The following is a 22,644-nucleotide window of genomic DNA, read 5'->3' as shown; positions in this document are numbered from 1 at the left end:
GAGTATGGATATTGCCTCCTTCCTCAAATGTAAAAGTCTACAGCCTACTGCGTTTTTGGCGCTTCACAGAAAGCAAATCATATTACAAATACTCTCTGTTCCAGTTATTACAGCACTGAAATGAAAATACAAATTACATTATTCAAATTTTACTTATTGTGTTTTATTTATTATAAAAATAATTTAAATACGAGATTAAATATAATATAATATATTAAATAATATTAATATAATAAAGACTTTTCTATTTCATTTATTCAGTTATTATTAAACCTTTAGCCTCCTTATAGCATATTAAACACTAAATGCATATTAAATGCGTTCAATACAATAGAGGCAATTAGATTAGATGTTTCTCCTTGCACTATAAAAAGATTCTATTCAGATGCCTATGCAACACTATGCCACTAGCCCACTATGCCACTGCGCGTGTGGAAGGTTCTATGGAATCGATGAAATCAGGTTCCAATCAAGGTTTTTAACCTGTTGGTAAAATAGGTGCTGACTTTAACTGAACTAGATTATTATCAAACAGTTCGTGGTAACGAACTGTAGTAAGGAGCGACCCGGCTCAATAGTAACCAAAACTCTAAAAAATTGAATTTTGATATCAATAGCTACATCAAAAGAATCATGTTTTAATGCTGATTTTAAATATATAAGTTTTATCAAGTTTAGTCTTACCCATCAAAAGTTACGAGCCTGAGAAAATTTGGCTTATTTAAGAAAATAGGGGGAAACACCCCCTAAAAGTCGTGTGATCTTAACGAAAATGACACCATCAGATTCAACGTATCAGAGAACCCTACAGTAGAAGTTTCAAGCTCCTATCTACAAAAATGTGGAATTTTGTATTTTTTGCCAGAAGACAAATCACGGGTGCGAGTTTATTTGTTTGTTTTTTTTTTTTTTTTTCTCAGGTGACATCGTATCGACCAAGTGGTCCTAGAATGTCGCAAGAGGGCTCATTGTAACGGAAATGAAAAGTTCTAGTGCCATTTTAAGTGACCAAAAAAATTGGAGGGCATCTAGGCCCCCTCCCACGCTCATTTTTTTCCCAAAGTCAATGCATCAAAATTTTGAGATAGCCATTTTGTTAAACATAGTCAAAAACCATAATAACTATGTCTTTGGGGATGATTTACTCCCCCACAATCCTTGGGGGAGGGGCTGCAAGTTACAAACTTTGACCAGTGTTTACATATAGTAATGGGCTGAGAAGAGGGGGCTATGTTGGAGGATCTTTCCTTGGAGGAATCTGTCATGGGGGAAGAAAAATTCAATGAAAAGGGCGCAGGATTTTCTAGCATTACTATAAGAAAACAACGAAAAATAAACATGAAAACTTTTTTCAAATGAAAGGAAGGAGTAGCATTGAAACATAAAACGAACAAAGATTATTACGCATATGAGGGGTTCTAATAATACTTTAGCATAAAGAGCGAGGTATTTAGGAGGAGATAAATACCTCGCTCTTTATGCTAAAGTATTTTTAGTAATTTCAACTATTTATTCAACGGCCTTTCTGATTCAGGGGTCATTCTTAAAGAATTGGGACAAAACTTACGATTTAGTGTAAATAGCGAGGTATTAACGAGGGTACAAACCCCCTCGTATACATAATAAAAATATAAGGTTATGAAAGTTTGTTACGTAAGTTAATTCTTAAGTTACGTATCTTTTTACTAATAAAAACGTTCGTTAAAACTTAAAAGTTCTAGTTGCCTTTTTAAATAACCGAAAAATTGGAGGGCAACTAGGCCTCCTTCTCCACCCCTTATTTCTCAAAATCGTCTGATCAAAACTAAGAGAAAGCTATTTAGCCAAAAACGAATTAATATACAAATTTAATTTTAATAATTTATGTGCGGAGAGCCAAAACCAAACATGCATTAATTCAAAAACGTTCAGAAATTAAATAAAAAAAAACTAAATTTTTTAGCTGAAAGTAAGGAGCGACATTAAAACTTAAAACGAACAGAAATTACTCCGTACATGAAATGGGTTGTCCCCACCGCAATCCCTCGCTCTTTACGCAAAAGTTTGACTCTTTGCCACAATTCTACTTTTTAAAACAATTAAAAGCTTTAGCGTAAAGAGCGAGGGATTGCGGAAGGGACAACCCATTTCATATACGGAGTAATTTCTGTTCGTTTTAAGTTTTAATGTCGCTCCTTACTTTCAGCTAAAAAAATTAGTTTTTTTTTTATTTAATTTTGACTACAAAATTGCAGCAGTCTAGAATCGTTGTTATGCTTTTTTCTTTCTAACGCCAAATTTACCATGATTTTATCTACGATTTTCGACACTTGGTGATGCTCTTCGATCAACAAGAGTTGAAGTCGAGCACAAGTAATCTCAGGCCTATTACTTCCAGCTCATAATGTACTCATGCCAGCAAATATTTTACAAATATAAGGGGCAATCCATAATAGGCGAACTGACAAGGAAGAGATTGTTCGACCCCAAAAAGCCCACGAAAACACACTAACCCAAGATAAATTATCAAATTTTCGACACTTGGTGATGCTCTTCGATTTGATGTGAAGCAAAAGTAATCTCAGGCCTATTACCTCCAGCTCATTATCTACTCAAGCCAGCAGATATTTTACAACAATAAGGAGGCAATCCATAATAGGCGAACTGACAAGGAAGAGATTGTTCGACCCCAAAAAGCCCACGAAAACACACTAACCCAAGAAAAATTATCAAATTTTCGACACTTGGTGATGCTCTTCGATTTGATGTGAAGCAAAAGTAATCTCAGGCCTATTACCTCCAGCTCATTATCTACTCAAGCCAGCAGATATTTTACAACAATATGGAGGCAATCCATAATAGGCGAACTGACAAGGAAGAGATTGTTCGACCCCAAAAAGCCCACGAAAACACACAAACCCAAGAAAAATTATCAAATTTTCGACACTTGGTGATGCTCTTCGATTTGATGTGAAGCAAAAGTAATCTCAGGCCTATTACCTCCAGCTCATTATCTACTCATGCCTGCAGATATTTTAAAACAATAAGGAGGCAATCCATAATAGGCAAACTGATAAGGAAGAGATTGTTTGACCCCAAAAAGCCCACAAAACACACAAACCCAAGAAAAATTTTCAAATTTTCGACACTTGGTGATGCTCTTCGATTTGACGTGAAGCAAAAGTAATCTCAGGCCTATTGCCTCTAGCTCATTATCTACTCATGCCTGCAGATATTTTACAACAATAAGGAGGCAATCCATAATAGGCATACTGATAAGGAAGAGATTGTTCAACCCCAAAAAGCCCACGAAAACACACAAACCCAAGAAAAATTATCAAATTTTCGACACTTGGTGATGCTCTTCGATTTGACATTAAGCAAAAGTAATCTCAGGCCTATTACCTCCAGCTCATTATCTACTCATGCCTGCAGATATTTTACAACAATAAGGAGGCAATCCATAACAGGCAAACTGATAAGGAAGAGATTGTTCGACCCCAAAAAGCCAATGAAAACACAAAAACCCAAGAAAAATTATCAAATTTTCGACACTTGGTGATGCGCTTCGATTTGACGTGAAGCAAAAGTAATCTCAGGCCTATTACCTCCAGCTCATTATCTACTCGTGCCTGCAGATATTTTACAACAATAAGAAGGCAATCCATAATAGGCGAACTGACAAGGAAGAGATAGTTCGACCCCAAAAACCCCACGTAAACACACAAACCGAAGAAAAATTATCAAATTTTCGAAACTTGGTGATGCTCTTCGATTTGAGGTGAAGCAAAAGTAATCTCAGGCCTATTACCTCCAACTCATTATCTACTCATGCCTGCAGATATTTTACAACAATAAGGAGGCAATCCATAACAGGCGAACTGACAAGGAAGAGATTGTTCGACCCCAAAAAGCCCACGAAAACACACAAACCCAAGAAAAATTATCAAATTTTCGACACTTGGTGATGCTCTTCGATTTGACGTGAAGCAAAAGTAATCTCAGGCCTATTACCTCCAGCTCATTATCTACTCATGCCTGCAGATATTTTACAACAATAAGGAGGCAATCCATAATAGGCGAACTGACAAGGAAGAGATTGTTCGACCCCAAAAAGCCCACGAAAACACACAAACCCAAGAAAAATTATCAAATTTTCGACACTTGGTGATGCTCTTCGATTTGATGTGAAGCAAAAGTAATCTCAGGCCTATTACCTCCAGCTCATTATCTACTCATGCCTGCAGATATTTTACAACAATAAGGAGGCAATCCATAATAGGCGAACTGACAAGGAAGAGATTGTTCGACCCCAAAAAGCCCACGAAAACACACAAACCCAAGAAAAATTTTCAAATTTTCGACACTTGGTGATGCTCTTCGATTTGACATGAAGCAAAAGTAATCTCAGGCCTATTACCTCCAGCTCATTATCTACTCAAGCCAGCAGATATTTTACAACAATAAGGAGGCAATCCATAATAGGCGAACTGACAAGGAAGAGATTGTTCGACCCCAAAAAGCCCACGAAAACACACTAACCCAAGAAAAATTATCAAATTTTCGACACTTGGTGATGCTCTTCGATTTGATGTGAAGCAAAAGTAATCTCAGGCCTATTACCTCCAGCTCATTATCTACTCAAGCCAGCAGATATTTTACAACAATATGGAGGCAATCCATAATAGGCGAACTGACAAGGAAGAGATTGTTCGACCCCAAAAAGCCCACGAAAACACACTAACCCAAGAAAAATTATCAAATTTTCGACACTTGGTGATGCTCTTCGATTTGATGTGAAGCAAAAGTAATCTCAGGCCTATTACCTCCAGCTCATTATCTACTCATGCCTGCAGATATTTTAAAACAATAAGGAGGCAATCCATAATAGGCAAACTGATAAGGAAGAGATTGTTCGACCCCAAAAAGCCCACAAAACACACAAACACAAGAAAAATTTTCAAATTTTCGACACTTGGTGATGCTCTTCGATTTGACGTGAAGCAAAAGTAATCTCAGGCCTATTGCCTCTAGCTCATTATCTACTCATGCCTGCAGATATTTTACAACAATAAGGAGGCAATCCATAATAGGCAAACTGATAAGGAAGAGATTGTTCAACCTCAAAAAGCCCACGAAAACACACAAACCCAAGAAAAATTATCAAATTTTCGAAACTTGGTGATGCTCTTCGATTTGACATTAAGCAAAAGTAATCTCAGGCCTATTACCTCCAGCTCATTATCTACTCATGCCTGCAGATATTTTACAACAATAAGGAGGCAATCCATAACAGGCAAACTGATAAGGAAGAGATTGTTCGACCCCAAAAAGCCAATGAAAACACAAAAACCCAAGAAAAATTATCAAATTTTCGACACTTGGTGATGCGCTTCGATTTGACGTGAAGCAAAAGTAATCTCAGGCCTATTACCTCCAGCTCATTATCTACTCGTGCCTGCAGATATTTTACAACAATAAGAAGGCAATCCATAATAGGCGAACTGACAAGGAAGAGATAGTTCGACCCCAAAAACCCCACGTAAACACACAAACCGAAGAAAAATTATCAAATTTTCGACACTTGGTGATGCTCTTCGATTTGAGGTGAAGCAAAAGTAATCTCAGGCCTATTACCTCCAACTCATTATCTACTCATGCCTGCAGATATTTTACAACAATAAGGAGGCAATCCATAATAGGCGAACTGACAAGGAAGAGATTGTTCGACCCCAAAAAGCCCACGAAAACACACAAACCCAAGAAAAATTTTCAAATTTTCGACACTTGGTGATGCTCTTCGATTTGATGTGAAGCAAAAGTAATCTCAGGCCTATTACCTCCAGCTCATTATCTACTCGTGCCTGCAGATATTTTACAACAATAAGGAGGCAATCCATAATAGGCGAACGGACAAGGAAGAGATTGTTCAGCCCAGAAAAGCCCACAAAAACATACAAACCCCAGGAAAATTATTCTTTAATCAGAATTTTACCGCAGTTTTTTCCACGGTATTCGACACTTGGCGATGCTCTTTGATCAACAAATGTTGAGGTTAAGCACAAGTAATCTCGGGCCTATTAACTCCAGCTCATGATGTATTCATGCCAGCAAATATTTTACAACAATAGGGGGACAATACATAATAGGCAAACTGACATGTAAGAGATTGTTCAGTACCAAAAAGTCCACGAAAACATACAAGCCCCAGAAAATTATCTTTTAGCCAAAATTTTACCGCAGTTTTATCCAAGGTTTTTAACACTTGATAATGCTTTGTGATCAGCAAGAGTTGACATCGAGCACAAGTAATCTTAGCCTTTTACCTCTAGCTTATATTAACCCCACGAAAATTATCCTTTAATTAAATTTTACCGCCGTTATATCCACAGTTTTCGACACTTGGTAATGCTCTTCAGTCAACACGAGTTGACGTTAAGCACGAGTAATCTCAGGCCTATTACCTCTACCTCATTATGTACTCATGGCAGGAAATATTTTACAACAATAAGGAGGCAATCTATAATAGGCAAATTGACAAGGAAGAGATTCTTCAGCCCCAGAAAGCCCAAAAAAAAATACAAACCCCAGGAAAGTTATCCTTAATCAAAATTTTACCGCAGTTTTATACATGGTTCTCGACACTTGGTAATGCTCTTGAATCAACAAGAGTTGGCGTTGATCACAAGTAATCTCACGCCTATTACCTCCAGCTCATTATTTACTCATGCCAGCAAATATTTTACAACAATAAAAAGGCAATCCATAATAGGCAAACTGACAAGAAAGGGATTGTTTAGCCCAAAAAAGCCCACAAAAACATACAAAGCCCAGGAGAATTATCATTGAATCAAAATTTTACAGGTATTTTATCCACGGTTTTCGACACTTGGTGATGCTCTTCGATCAACAAGAGTTGAAGTCGAGCACAAGTAATCTCAGGCCTATTACTTCCAGCTCATAATGTACTCATGCCAGCAAATATTTTACAACAATAAGGGGGCAGATAATGAGTAGATACCATTTCTGAAATTTTTATGTACATTATTTTGCTTTTACACTTTTAAAAAGGTAGTTTAACTTTACCGACAGCATCCTTTATTTCTGCGCTTGTAATAAATTACTTCAAAAACCTATAAATACAAGCTTTGATTGAAGCCAAATTCTATTTGTGGAATATATATTTAACTTGTTTTGATCTTGGACTTTCATACTACAACAAAGCCGCAGTAATTAACAATTTAACAAACTGATTTTACACCGTTTACAATTATATAGGCTACATACTGCATTTTGTGTATGGATGTTCATATTCCAATTTTGGCCTGAAGTTTGGAGTAAGTGACATAAAAACTTACAATATCAACTCTGGAGAAATTCAAACACCCGACGTTTTTCAGTGACTGCTTAAAACGAAAACGGACGTGGTATACAGCTCATTATCTACTCATGCCTGCAGATATTTTACAACAACAAGGAAAGAATCCATAGTAGGCGAACTGACAAGGAAGAGATTGTTCGACCCCAGAAAGCCCACGAAAACACACAAACCCAAGAAAAATTATCAAATTTTCGACACTTGGTGATGCTCTTCGATTTGTCTGCAGATATTTTACAACAATAAGGAGGCAATCCATAACAGGGAAACTGACAAGGAAGAGATTGTTCGACCCCAAAAAGCCCACGAAAACACACAAACCCAAGAAAATCTATCAAATTTTCGACACTTGGTGATGCTCTTCGATTTGACGTGAAGGAAAAGTAATCTCAGGCCTATTACCTCCAGATCATTATCTACTCATGCCTGCAGATATTTTAAAACAATAAGGAGGCAATCCATAACAGGCGAACTGACAAGGAAGAGATCGTTCGACCCCAAAAAGCCCACGAAAACACACAAACCCAGAAAAACTATCAAATTTTGGACACTTGGTGATGCTCTTCGATTTGACGTGAAGCAAAAGTAATCTCAGGCCTATTACCTCAAGCTCATTATCTACTCATGCCTGCAGATATTTTACAACAATACGGAGGGAATCCATAATAGGCGAACTGACAAGGAAGAGATTGTTCGACCCCAAAAAGCCCACGAAAAAACATAAACCCCAAAAAAATTATTAAATTTTCGACACTTGGTGATGCTCTTCGATTTGACGTGAAGCAAAAGTAATCTCAGGCCTATTACCTCAAGCTCATTATCTACTCATGCCTGCAGATATTTTACAACAATAAGGAGGCAATCCATAATAGGCGAACTGACAAGGAAGAGATCGTTCGACCCCAAAAAGCCCACGAAAACACATAAACCCCAAAAAAATTATTAAATTTTCGACACTTGGTGATGCTCTTCGATTTGACGTGAAGCAAAAGTAATCTCAGGCCTATTACCTCAAGCTCATTATCTACTCATGCCTGCAGATATATTACAACAATAAGGAGGCAATCCATAATAGGCGAACTGACAAGGAAGAGATTGTTTGACCCCAAAAAGCCCACGAAAACACACAAACCCAAGATAAATTTTCAAATTTTCGACACTTGGTGATGCTCTTCGATTTCATTTGAAGCAAAAGTAATCTCAGGCCTATTACCTCCAGCTCATTATCTACTCGTGCCTCCAGATATTTTACAACAATAAGGAGGCAATCCATAATAGGCGAACAGACAAGGAAGAGATTGTTCAGCCCAGAAAAGCCCACAAAAACATACAAACCCCAGGAAAATCATTCTTGAATAAGAATTTTACCGCAGTTTTTTCCACGGTATTCGACACTTGGCGATGCTCTTTGATCAACAAATGTTGAGGCCAAGCACAAGTAATCTCGGGCCTATTAACTCCAGCTCATGATGTATTCATGCCAGCAAATATTTTACAATAATAGGGGGACAATACATAATAGGCAAACTGACACGAAAGAGATTGTTCAGAACCAAAAAGTCCACGAAAACATACAAGCCCCAGAAAATTATCTTTTAGCCAAAATTTTACCGCAGTTTTATCCAAGGTTTTCAACACTTGGTAATGCTCTGTGATCAGCAAGAGTTGACATCGGGCATAAGTAATCTCAGCCTTTTACCTCCAGCTTAAATTAAACTTTACCGCCGTTCTATCCACAGTTTTCGACACTTGGTAATGCTCTTCAGTCAACACGAGTTGACGTTGAGCACGAGTAATCTCAGGCCTATTACCTCCACCTCATTATGTACTCATGGCAGGAAATATTTTACAACAATAAGGAGGCAATCATTAATAGGCAAATTGACAAGGAAGAGATTGTTCAGCCCCAGAAAGCCCACAAAAACATACAAACCCCAGGAAAGTTATCCTTTAATCAAAATTTTACCGCAGTTTTATCCATGGTTCTCGACACCTGGTAATGCTCTTGAATCAACAAGAGTTGGCGTTGATCACAAGTAATCTCAGGCCTATTACCTCCAGCTCATTATTTACTCATGCCAGCAAATATTATACAACAATAAAAAGGCAATCCATCATAGGCAAACTGACAAGAAAGGGATTGTTCAGTCCAAAAAAGCCCACAAAAACATACAAAGCCCAGGAGAATTATCATTGAATCAAAATTTTACAGGTATTTTATCGACGGTTTTCGACACTTGGCGATGCTGTTTGATCAACAAGAGTTGACATCGAGCACAAGTAATCTCAGGCCTATTACCTCCAGCTTATTATGTACTCATACCAGCAAATATTATACAACAATAAGGAGGTAGCCCATACTGCAATTCATTTTTTGTTGTGCAGTCTTTAACTAGTATTAAACGACAATGGATGTCATCCGAGGCCTTTAACGGTAAGATATTCATGAAATAAGAACTATAAACAAGACAACGCATATGAAAAATGGGACAGGAACAAGTCTCCACCAAGAAAATAATTTCCCTCCACAAAGGAAAACTAGAAAATGCTTTTCAACTAAAAGTCTGTTTTTAAACACAATTGCTAATTATTCCAGGTATAATTACTTACTTTAATTAAAAGAAACCCAATCAACCACATTTTTAGAAATGCTAATATATTTTTCCGCGGCACTAAAGAAAAGTATTCAACACGCAACGCCATATTTTAGCAGGGTCTGGTCTTTACAACTGGATTTGACAATGAACGCAATAGGCTTCTTGCTGCTGTTGTAAGGAGATAATAACCATAAAAGGTAAATCACGAACAGAAAAGAACATAAGAGGTCCTGGATACGTCGAATATTTTTAGCATCAAAAGTTTTGTCTTTCTGCTAGCGAGACAACGAAATGTAGTCCAAATTTGAAAAGCCTCGAAACATTTTGATGCCTTATCCAAACTCCATCTTAATCTATGGCAAAATTTTTGCTTTCAACGCCCTCCAACAATAAATAATCATCCTAACCACCAGAAAATATGACACGCTTAATTCGTAAGCAAGTACGATAATTGCAATCCTGACAAATACCAAAAGAAGAATAAAGGGAACTTACCAAAGGCACAGAGGTTTGAAAGGGTCAAAACCCTAAAGATTAAAATCACAAATAGCCATACTATTCAAGTATGCTAACAAGAGCTAAGAGCTCATACGGCACTTGTGACGAGGTCAGAAGAGCCAAGAGCTCATATGGTATGAGCTCTAGCAAAATTCTAAGAATCAATAGATTGCTTAAAAGGAAAATCAGAAGCCTAATGCCAGTTGGTATTTAAAATATGAGCTCTGAGTCACGAGGTCCTTCTAAATATCAAAATTCATTAAGACCCGATCACCCACTCGTAAGTTAAAAAAACCTCAATTTTTCCTCTCCCTTCAGTCCCCAGATGGTCGATTCGGGGAAAACGACTTTATCAAGTCAATTTGTGCAGCTCCCTGGCACGCTTACCAATTTTAATCGTCCTAGCACGTCCAGAAGCACCAAACTCGCCAAAGCACTGAACCCCACCACCTAACTCCACCAAAGAGAGCGGATCCAGTCCGGTTACGTCAATCACGTATCTACGACATTTATAAGCGTTTTCCAAGATTTCCGGCTTCCTCCTCCAACTCCTCCCCGGGTCAAAAGATCTTGTCGGAATTTGAAATAAGAGCTCTGAGACATGAGTGCCTTCTAAATATCAAATTTCATTAAGATCTGGTCACCCATTCTTAAGTTAAAAATACCTCATTTTTTTTTACTTTTCCAAATTAACAACCCCCAGCTCCCTCAAAGAGAACGGATCCGTACCAATTATGTCAATCTCGCATCTATAACTTGTGCTTATTCTTCCCGTCAAGTTTCATCCCGATCTCTCCACTCTTAAGGGTTTTCCAAGATATCCGGTTCCCAAGATTTCTATTTTCCCCCTTCAACCCTCGATGTCCCCGGATCCGATTCGAATTGAGAATGGAGCATCTGAAACATAAGATTCTTCTATATATCAAGTTTCATTAAGATCCGATCACCCATTCGTAAGATACCTCGATTTCCACTTTTCCAAGAATTCCGGTTTCCCCCCTCCAACTCCCTTCAATGTCACCAAGATTCAAAATGAGAGTTCTAAAGCACAAAATCCTTCTAGATATAAAATTTCATTAAGATCTGACCATCCGTTCGTAAGTTAAAAATACCTCATTTTTTCTGTTTTTTCCGAATTACCCCCCCCCCCCCCAACTCCACCAAAGAGAGCGGATCCAGTCAGGTTATGTCAGTCACATATCTTGGACTTGTGCTTATTCTTTCCACCAAGTTTCATCATGATTTCTCCGCTTTAAACGTTTTTTAAGATTTCCGCCTCCCTCCCAATGACACTGGATCCAGTCGGGATTTAAAATAAGAGACCTGAGTTTCGAGATCCTTATAAATATAAAATTTCATTAAGATACGAACACTCTTTCGTAAGTCAAAAATACCTCATTTTTTCTAATTTTTTAGAATTAACACCCCTTCCCCTAGCTCCCTCAAAGAGAGCATATCCGTTCCGGTTATGTCAGTCCCGTATCTAAGACTTGTGCTTATTTTTCCCACCAAGTTTTTATCCCGACCCCTCCACTCTAAGCGTTTTCCAAGATTTTAGGTTCCACCCCCCCCCCAGCTTCCCCTTCACCAGATCCGGTCGGTATTTAAAATAAGAGCTCTGAGACACGATATCCATCTGAACATCAAATCTCATTAAGATACGATCAGTCCTTCGTAAGTTAAAAAAATACCTATTTTTTTAGTTTTTCAGAATTAACCCTCCTCCCCCAGCTTCCCCAAAGAGAGCGGATCCGTTCCGGTTATTTCAATCACATATCTAAGACTTATTATTATTTTTACCATCAAGCTTCATCCCGATCCCTCAACTCTAAGCGTTTTCCAAGATTTTAGGTTCCCCCCTCAATTCCTCCCCATGTCACCGGATCCAGTCGGGATTCAAAATAAAAGCTCTAAGACACGATATTCTTCCAAACTTCAAATTTTATTAAGATCCGATCACTCCTTCGTAAGTTAAAAATACCTCATTTTTTCTGTTTTTTCAGAATTACCCCCCCCCCCCCCAACGCCCCAAAAGAGAGCGGATCCGTTTCAGTTATGTTAATCACGTGTCTATGACTTGTGCTTATTTTTCACACCAATTTTAATCCCGATCCCTCAACTCTAAGCGTTTTCCGAGATTTTAGGTTCCCCCCTCAATTCCCCCAATGAGACCAGATCCAGTCGGGATTTAAAATTAGAGGTCTAAGATACGATATTCTTCCAAACTTCAAATTTCATGAAGATCCGATCACTCCTTCGTAAGCTAAAAATACCTCATTTTTCTATTTTTCAGAATTAACCCCCCTAACTCCCCCAAACAGAGCAGCTCCGTTCCGGTTATGTCAATCACGTATCTAGGACTCCTGCTTATTTTCCCCACTAAGTTTCATCCCGATCCCTCCATTTTAAGCGTTTTCCAAGATTTTGGGTCCCCCCCAGCTCCCCCCAATGTTAACTGATCTGGTCGGGATTCAAAATAAGAGCTCTGAGACACAATATCCTTCCAAACATCAAATTTCATTAAGATCCCATCGCTTGTTCGTAAATTAAAAATACTTCATTTTTTCTATTTTTCCAAATTAACCGCCCCTCCCCCAGATGGTCAAATCAGGAAAACAACTATTTCTAATTTAATCTGGTCCGGTCCCTGATACGCCTGCCAAATTTCATCGTCCTAGCTTACCTAGAAGTTCCTATAGTAGCAAAACCGGGACAGACAGACCGACAGAATTTGCGATCGCTACATGTCACTTGGTTAATACCAATTGCCATAAAAAGGGACATACAACTTACAGTGTAATACATTGTAATACAATCAGTATCATAAACAACCCATAATGGGAACAACCGTTAAAAAAAAGGTATACTTTTATCACGGTAATGGTACGCTTCTTCCTAAATTAACCTATCGAAATTAAAATCTTCTAATGATAAAAATCTTACAAGACAAAAGCCAATTGTATTTGAAAAGTTAAAATGGAAGTATTGCGTAAACTTGAAATATACATACACTTTTTACGAGCGAAAGCCTAAAATAATTTTAAAGAGTTGTCAGATTATAACTAATGACAACCCTACCAGATTAAAGATTTATCAAAGATACCACCTATTTCATAAGGCAGGGCTTCAACAAGCTTGGTAATTATACGTAAGAAACTCTGGCAAATAAATTTTGCTTTGTGCTAACTTACAAAAACTTATACGCCATAATTTAACCTTTTTTTTCTTGTCAATAATATAATAGAGACTTACACATAATGAAATTCACCAGATAAGAATGTTTCGAAATAATTACCGACCGATGTATTTCTAATTAAAATAGATGCGTTTTTCTTTTAGAAGGTATTTAAATGAACATTTCATAACACAAACCAAAAATCATTCACATGAAACTTTCCATGCATATTAGGAGGAGTATTAAAATAAATTTTTACCCAAGCCCGAGGTTCTTGGAAAAACTAAATTAATTTTACCTAAAATTCAGTTGGAATAAAACATTGACAGCCCAACACTAGTGTTTTTCCGACTTATCTAATTTTTCGCTGTAAAAAATACAATCAACCGATGTCCCATCAGTTTGATAAGTTGAAAACGCATAAGCTGTTACAAATTTATCTAAATTATAAAAACTTTGGAAGGCAAATGCATGCATCAATGTACCGGATGAAAGAATTGCTTTTTCAATGCAATTCCCTTTTTCTAGTGCTTTTGAGTATTGACAAAAAAAAAGAAGAAATATATATATAATTATTTGGAAGAAAAGTCTTCCCAATTTTCTTTAAACTCAATGGTGGTTAATCTTCGTTGTTCTAAATGTTCATACTCAAACCTGCTTTGACTTATAGAAAAGTTGGCTTCAAAAAGTCAAATTTGAGTCACCATAGAATGTAACTGGAAAGTTATAGAATTTTGAAAGCGACGTGACATATTTCTAAATTTAGCCATTTGTCTGCTTAGCATGTGTCTGTTTAGCCATTTTACATCCTCCCCGTTACACTTATTGTATAAATAAGGCTTTGTCACAAGTATTAAGCTAGCACATAATACGCGTAATCGTAATGTCAAAAACTGACTTTCTTGGTTTTCTTACGACATTTGACATTCTGTTGCCAACATGACCAACTTGTCATGAGACATTCCAATGCTAGCGTGATTTTCGGCTATGTTAGAATAATATAGAAAATATTTACATACCTAATTTAAAAAAAAAATTATTAAGAAACTCTAAATATAAAACTTCACATATTAAAATTAATTTCAATGGAATTATTAATTAAGACCGAAATCATATTTATAGAACTTGTGGTTAGAATTGTGGTGACTAGTCATGTCTGCCTTGTCATTGCAGTTTGACAAAACGTTTTCCTTTAAACCAAAGAAACAACTTGTCTAAAAATTATCACTTAAAACAATTGTACTTATAGAAATGCCATTCTAAAATTAGGTCAAAACTAGTAGCATATACTTGAATAACAAAAAACAAAAATAAAACTTTTATTGTCAACAAGTACTGTGGTCATAGTAGTACCACACTTCCCTTCCTTATATTTAAATTCATTTGAATCCGTTTTGTAAACGATCAATGACGACATTTAATCTTCCGCCTTAAGCTTTTTTTCAACAGGTAGTTTAGTTCCAACACACCCTGAATTCACCCCCCACTAAATTCAACAAAGAATTATTGATAATGCCTTAAAAATTTATTTTTTATCAAATGCATATCAAAGAATCAATGTTTATACTGACATAAACATTTTCACTAAAATCATAAACCCTGAAATAAATAAAATAAAAATCTTATTTAAACTAATCACTGAACTGACATTTTTCAGAAAGAAAATGAAGATCATGACACTCTTGATGAGCATGCGCATACATGTTAATACACAAGACATTGTAAAACATGGAATAATATTCAAACATGAGAATTAACTTTTAACCAGTAACAACGCAAGGAAAATATTAATGAAACTAGACCCTAAACCATTTGAAACGTTATTCCAAGGTTAGGTTCAAGGTTCAGTCGGGTTTAATTAAAAAAAGGAAATAACTAAACTTAAAGTACACTGCTCTGTGACAAAACTCACGTTGTGACCCATAAACTCACGTTGAGACCCATTCCAACAAGTAATAAGACTGGAGAAAAATACTAATGACCTAAAGGAATCAATTTTTCAATTCCTAAGATCGGACAAGGAACTACAATCAAGCAAAAGTACCCATAAGGAGAAAAAAGATACGCCATCCCTTGGTTACCCCAAACTCAAAACGAAGAAAATAATAGATGATTTCGACGTAAAAATGGCTGAAATTGATAAAGCCATAAGAATTGGAAAAGCCATAGAAAAGAGAAGAAAAAGATCGACTAATGAAAACCAAAACCCAGATATTAGTAATATAGAGACCCCAAATATAAATAAACCAATTAATGCCCAATTTAGACAAAGGAAACTTTATGCTGGACAACACACATTATTAAACGAATTACTCACGGTATGGAATTTCTTCAAAGAATTATGGAATAGACCAAAATCAGCTAATACAGCTGAAAAGAAACCAATAAAAACAGATAGGTAGAGTAGCTCCATAGGAGGCATAGACCAAGTAGGACCTTGTCCCAGGGGGGACCATAATAGAAACTGGGAAACCCTCTCCTGGGGGTCATAAATACAGGTGGAGGAGGAAGAAGGCCCCTCAAATGTACACTCAACGGGGCCCAATGCTGTGGACACACGTCAGATGAGTTACAAACCTTCTCTCAGTAATGGGTTAAATTGCATGGTGACGCAGAACACCATCATGGGAGGATCTTCTACATGAGGAACACTGCAGCAGGGCGTAAGATCCAGATATATGGACAACAGCCTCTGTAAAGGGCTGCCTAGACCCTTTCGGGGTACCTGCAAGACTGGGAAAGTTGCGGTTAATTTTTCCCACTTGAGGAGTGCCGCCCCTTGAGGAAATTATACCCTAGTAAACAACACAGCACTCGTCCGGGATTTGATTATTGGATATTTTTCTGGGCTTGGTTTGTTTTGATGGGCGTTTTAGGGCTGAAAGACCTCTTCCTAGCTGATTTATCTACTATGGGTTGCCTCCCCATAGTAGCATAATATTTGTAGGCATGAATATATAACGAGTCTGAGGTAATAGGCTTGTGACTGTCTGTGCAGGATCTCGACTATTGTTCATAGAAGAGCATCGCCAAGTGCTGAAAACCATGTTGTAACCAAGACGGGCCCAAGATTACAAAAAGCCTCCAATTTACTGGAGGTCCCAAGGACTTCTTGCTGTTCTAAGCCGATATTTCCTATGTTCTTGAATAATGTCTCATTTATAGAATATATGAGCATCTGGAATGACATAAACTTTTACATCTAAACCAATTCGGTTTCAGGAAAGGTAGAACAACAAAAATGGCGATTATGTATATTATTTTGGTAATTACTGAAGTGCTTGATAAGAAACTTAGGGTGGCTGGTGTGTTCTTGGATTTGGTTAAGGTATTTGACACTGTTCACCATCATATATTATCAAGAAAATGTGACTTTTACAGACTAAGGGGTGCAACGTGAAGTTTGCTTCATAATTATCTTCAGAATACACAGCAGTATATTCATATACATAGGATTTTGTCTATTAAAAATTGTGTTAATTGTGGGGTTCCCCAAATTCTGTACTGGGTCCTACTCTATTTTTAATTTTCATTAATGATCTGCCTGATTTTGTTAATGCCCAACCCAGAATTACAGATTTTGTTGATAGTGGTCCTAGTAAAACACAGGTCACTGCACCCTTACTTGCAGATGACCCACAACACTAATCTGTGTTGCCCCTACAGAACAACCGTGTCAACATTAAATGCAGCAATGACCAAGATATGCATATGGCTAAAAATCAATTACCTTGACCTGAATACAGGTAAGTCAAATTTTGTTATTTTTTTCTAAATCTCCAAATTTTTATCCTTGGATCACTGAATTGATATCAGAGCAGGGAATTATCAAAAATACATGGTTCACCAAGTACCTTGAAATTGATGTTGATGAAACCCTATCATTTAAGGACAATGTGAAGTTGATTTCTAAAATATTTTTGCATAACCTAGGTATGATGCATAAATTAAAACATAGTTTGCCCCCCAAATATTTAATGGTTGTTATATTTTTCCCTTGTTCGCCCTTATATTTTGTATTGTTCCTCAATATGGCTTGGTACTTTCCCCTTGTTACTTTGTCTAATCCATGTGACCCAGGATAATGCTATCTGAGTTTTTGGGGTGTGGGGAACTGGGAGTCCTTGAGGTCAGTCTACAGTGAAATAAATATAATGCCTGCAGCTGGATTGGAACAAACTTAGTAAGGATATTAAGGATAATGGTAATTTCAACCAGTTTAAATCTGATTTACATGTGGAGTTGCTTGGTAGGTATCCTTTTGAAACAGATTAACTATATTTTCAGTGGTTTATTTCTGTGTATTTTTTAATGTGTTCTTTTTGGGTTTTGTTTTGTTGTTTATTGTTGTTTATTTTTATGTTGGTTTTGGTAAATGGTCTCATGCCCCTATACTCTTTTTTTATGTTTTTTTTCTATTTTAAAAAAAGTTTACATATACTTTTTTTTATTTTATAAATAAAATAAAAAAATTATTATGCTCTTTTTTATTTTCATATACTTCCTATACTTTTATTTTCATATACTTTTTTTTATTATTCCTATACTCTTTTTTTTATTTTATGACATCCTTGCAAGCTCTGCTTTTGTTGTGCTATTATATAAAAATGATTTTCAGTAAAATTGTTCTACTATTAATACCAGGATGGGCCTAATACTTGAATTCTACAAGTTTGGTTATGAATAAGATAGGAGCCAAACAAAAAATTTGACAAATTTAATGACAAATGAGGACAAGTAAATCAAATTGGTTCTTTTAAACTGCCTAAAACAATAAATTGTTGAATGTTAAATGAATTGCAATAGTAGTACAAGAGATTGTACTGAACATGTCAAATTGCCCAATTTACAATTCAGCTGAACTAGTGCAATAGGACTAGAAAATTCACCCAATTTGTTCTATAGTAGCAAAAAGGAACCAAATGAACACCTCATATCACCAAATTTACAAATAGGTGGAACTAGTGCAATAGAACTACCAAATCCACTGAAATCAGTAATATATGGAAGCCAAATGAACTTGTCAAATTACCAAATTGCAAATGAATAGAACTACTATGATACAACTACCAGATTCACCTAATTTCATAACAAATGGGAAGCAAATGAACATGTTAAGTCACCAAATTTTCAATTAGGTAGAACTAGTGTGATAAAACTACCAAATCCAAATAAATTGGGAGATAATGGGAATCAGATACATATATTAAATCATGTTATACAGAAATAGACAGAAAAGAAATATTAGATGCTCATTTCTGTAAAAATTTTTGCCTCTGGCAAACATTTTACCAAATACAAAATTAATGGAGGGAGCTACACCCCTACCTAATCCCCCTGCTTGTGTACCATACACCATAATTGCCAAAATTCTAGTTTAGCTGCTTTTCACTATCTTGGAAAGAGGTTGGGTAAGGAAAATAAAACTTTCAGTAATGAATCCAGGGTGAAAAAAAAAACACTCAGGGAAGGTATTGCCAAACTTCCATGTTAACCTCTTCTGATTTCTGGGTGTTAGAAAATATATATATAATATATAAGTATATATAAGTATAGTATATATATACAAATCTTTAAATTAGCTAACCAGCATTATAAGCCTAGGAGCCCAGCTGGACATAAAGAAACATGTTAGGAAAACTATTCTTACTCTATAATATGCAGAATAATCATATCTAACACATTTTGAAGAGGGAGAACCTTTATCTTCACCTCATTTCTTTGGTTTTGCAGTTTTCCTAAGAAATTCATGAATTTTTTAGAACATATACATTTACAGGGTATATACCCCTATCCCCCTAATGTGCAAATATATACCCAGAATTGCATCCTGAATCTAAATATAAAATTCATTTGCATCACAAATAAATTTACCCCCTTATTAGTCATATGGTGGATGTCCATATTTGCAGACCTTTGAAACCTCATAAATTAGGATTGAGTAAAGTTCTGAAGCTGAAAGTTTTCTTGTGCTTCATTTAAGTAGAAGATCCTTTTTGCAAGGTTTCACTTTCATAAAAAAAAGATTTGTGAACATCATCCAAGGTCAGTACCCCCTAAAGGGAGAGAGAGCAGAAATAGGTACTTCAAAATACATTCCCAGGACATATTTTAGTTTTTAGACCCATCCCTGAAAATTTCATTTCCATAACCTAGTCCTTTTCAAAGATAACAAAAAGTAGCTAAACTAGAATTTTACTCCATCATTTTCTATTTTAAAAAAAATCAGAAACAAAACATCAAAATATGGTACCTTTGGGTAAAACTGATGTGATTTGAGTGGAATAGGCCTTTTTCTGATTTTAAATTATTTGTATTTCTGATGTCCTCTTTTTTCTTTTTTGGCTGCTTACAGGGTAATGAAAACATCTAAAATATAATCTTTAAATCTAAATAGTTTATAACCAACTTTTAAACTTTACATTGTAGCCTAGGCATAGTCTAAAAACTATAGACAAGGTAATAAGTTATCTTTAGGAGCCCTATTAAGGGTTCAAAATGCAATTGGTCCCAGATGAAATTATTGAATTTGAGAAAAGCATACAAATCAAATGATGTATTTAGTTTTTTCCTAGCTAGGCTAAATTATATCAATATGTATAGATCTACCAATCAAACTACATTTTTTTTAAACTAGAGCCAACAAAAAACTGACTGAAAACCAGATTAAGATATGAAACTTTTTGTGAAAACTTAAATAAGCATAGACCTGTCATGCATTAAGTTTTTTAAGCCTGAGAAAGCAAAAAGAGTTAGTAGCTTGGCAATACCTTCCTGGAGTATATTTTACACTCTAGATTCATTCCCAAAGGCTTAACTCAAATTGAAAAAACTCAACAACTTCCCAAGACAGCAAGAAGCCCTTAAAAATAAATTTACCAGAGATATGTCACATTAAGCTAGGCCTAGCCTACACATTTTAATAAATGCTGATGAAAGCAGGGTCTCTCAAGTAATTTGATCTGCAACTTTTCTTTGTTTGTGCAATGCAGTTCTATGGTAAAATTCTAGTTAATTGACTTCTTGGTATCTTGGAAATGGTTTAGGTTAGAAAAATGAAACTTTCAGGGATGGGTCTATATGCTATAGTTTGTCCCAGGAAGGTATTTTGAAGCATCTACCTCCACTCCTTCTCCCTCTAGATGGCCGTGAAATTTGCCTACATGACAGGTCTATACCTATTGACATTTTGACAAAACAGCATTTTACCTTAATTTTCAGTTAATAGTTGCCTTTTCTCTGCCTTTAGTTCTGAAAATACAATTCCTGTTATTTGAGTAGAATTTTGACCCATATCAATGTTTTTTTTTCAAAATTTAGGAAATGTATTTGCATATCTTAAAACCTTATAAAATGGGATTGAGCAAATTTGTGAGACTGAAAACAATTTAGGGTAAAATTCCATTCAAGCAGAAGATCTATTTTGCAAGGTTTTACTTTTATAACACACATATTTTTAAAGGTCATCAAAGGTCAGGGCTGGTAAAATTGGAGTGAACAGTATTTATGTGTTTTTTTTATGTGTGTAAACAGTTTTTTATATGTTTGTGCTGTTGCACTGGTGATTTCTCTTCTCATTAAAATTCGATGTGTACAAACACATAAAAAAAACAGCAATGGTTAGTTTATATATTCAATATATGCTATGCTTTACCCCCACCCCCTGATGTGCAAATATATAGCCCAAATTTGCTTCTAAACTATTACAGATTTGTAATGACCCCATATATAGGTCATTTTAAAGAGGTCAAAAAGTGCTTAAATCTGAATTTCCAGTAGGCCTAGAATTTGTAACTGAGAATTTGCTTTATGGTCTTTATTTGTAAAGAGCATAAAAAAGGCATCAAGTGGTATATTCACTTTATATGAAAGCCCGTAACTGTCTGCTCCAATTTCACCTCAGGGCCTTCTAGAGGGAGAAGGAGTGGAGGTAGGTAGCCTACATCAAAATACTTTCCCGGGACATACTTTAGCCTGTAGACCCATCCCTGAAAGTTCCATTTTCCTAACCTAAGCCCTTTCCGTGATAGCAATAAGTCAATTAACTGGAATTTTACCCAGCTCTATGAAAATCCTAATAGCAAATTTAATTAACTTACTTTTACAAACTAACTTACTTTTTTGACTCTGTTTGATTCAACTCCTTCTGGCATTTGCACATGAAGTCATATTTGAAATATGAATCTGATTAAAAATAAGCAAAACCTGTTATTACTTTAAAATATTTATTATAGATGGCGAATCACTAAAGAAAAGATGACAGATGACGAAATAAAAGAAAGAAGACCGGAATTTGCAAAACTTCGTGATTGTGCTACATTTCCGTTTACCGTTTACCCCTGGTTCCCACTGCTGCGATTTCAGGCGAAATCCTGCGAGATGCGACAAACTACACAAATCGTGTGACAAACGACGCAAAACCATCCGTTTTGTTGTAATGTCGGATGCGTTGAATAGTTTCAACTCATACGACAAATCGCATTAGGAGTTAAGCAGGGTTGTGTTCTATCCCCTTTCATCTGGATCATTTTGATGGATTTTGTCTTAAGAAGCACAAGAAAGGCAATGGGAGACCACGTAATCAAATGGGGAGAAAAAATTCTTCAGGACTTAGCCTATGCTGAGGATTTGAGCATCCTAGATGGAAGTTTGAGATAAATAAATGAACTTTTAGAAGTTTTGCAAGTTCAAGGGGCTAGAATAGGTTTGAAAATAAATGTTAAAAAGACTAAGTTGAAAAGGATGAAAAGACAAATGTTAAAAAGGCTACAAATAAGTGAAAAATGAAAAGGTGACGTTGGGTAACGAAACGATTGATCTGGCGGTTAGCTTTACTTACCTTGGTAGTATCATTAGTAGAGACGGTGGGAGCAATGAAGATGTTAAGAGAAGAATAGCCAAGGCTCAGTTTGTTTTTTCTCAGTTAAAAAAAAGTTTAGATGAATAGGAAGATAAATCTCCAAGCCAAGATTAGAATATTGGAAGCTATAGTGATGACAGTTGTCAAATACGGCTCT

The 22,644-nt window shown here is 36.0% G+C and overlaps 1 protein-coding gene across 1 annotated transcript in view; it reads right to left on the bottom strand.

Moving 5' to 3' along the window:
- LOC136039172 (probable helicase senataxin) overlaps positions 1-21,854 on the bottom strand; it is a 133,775-nt gene extending 111,921 nt beyond the window's left edge. Inside the window, exon 1 of the mRNA XM_065722686.1 lies at positions 21,745-21,854. The gene's annotated coding sequence lies outside the window, so the exon portion shown is untranslated. The remainder of the gene's footprint in view (positions 1-21,744) is intronic.
- Positions 21,855-22,644: the final 790 nt, after the last annotated feature.

Source organism: Artemia franciscana, chromosome 19 (genome assembly GCF_032884065.1).
Source record: "Artemia franciscana chromosome 19, ASM3288406v1, whole genome shotgun sequence".
Classification (NCBI taxonomy): domain Eukaryota; kingdom Metazoa; phylum Arthropoda; class Branchiopoda; order Anostraca; family Artemiidae; genus Artemia; species Artemia franciscana.
This window is presented reverse-complemented; position numbering and strand designations above follow the sequence as displayed.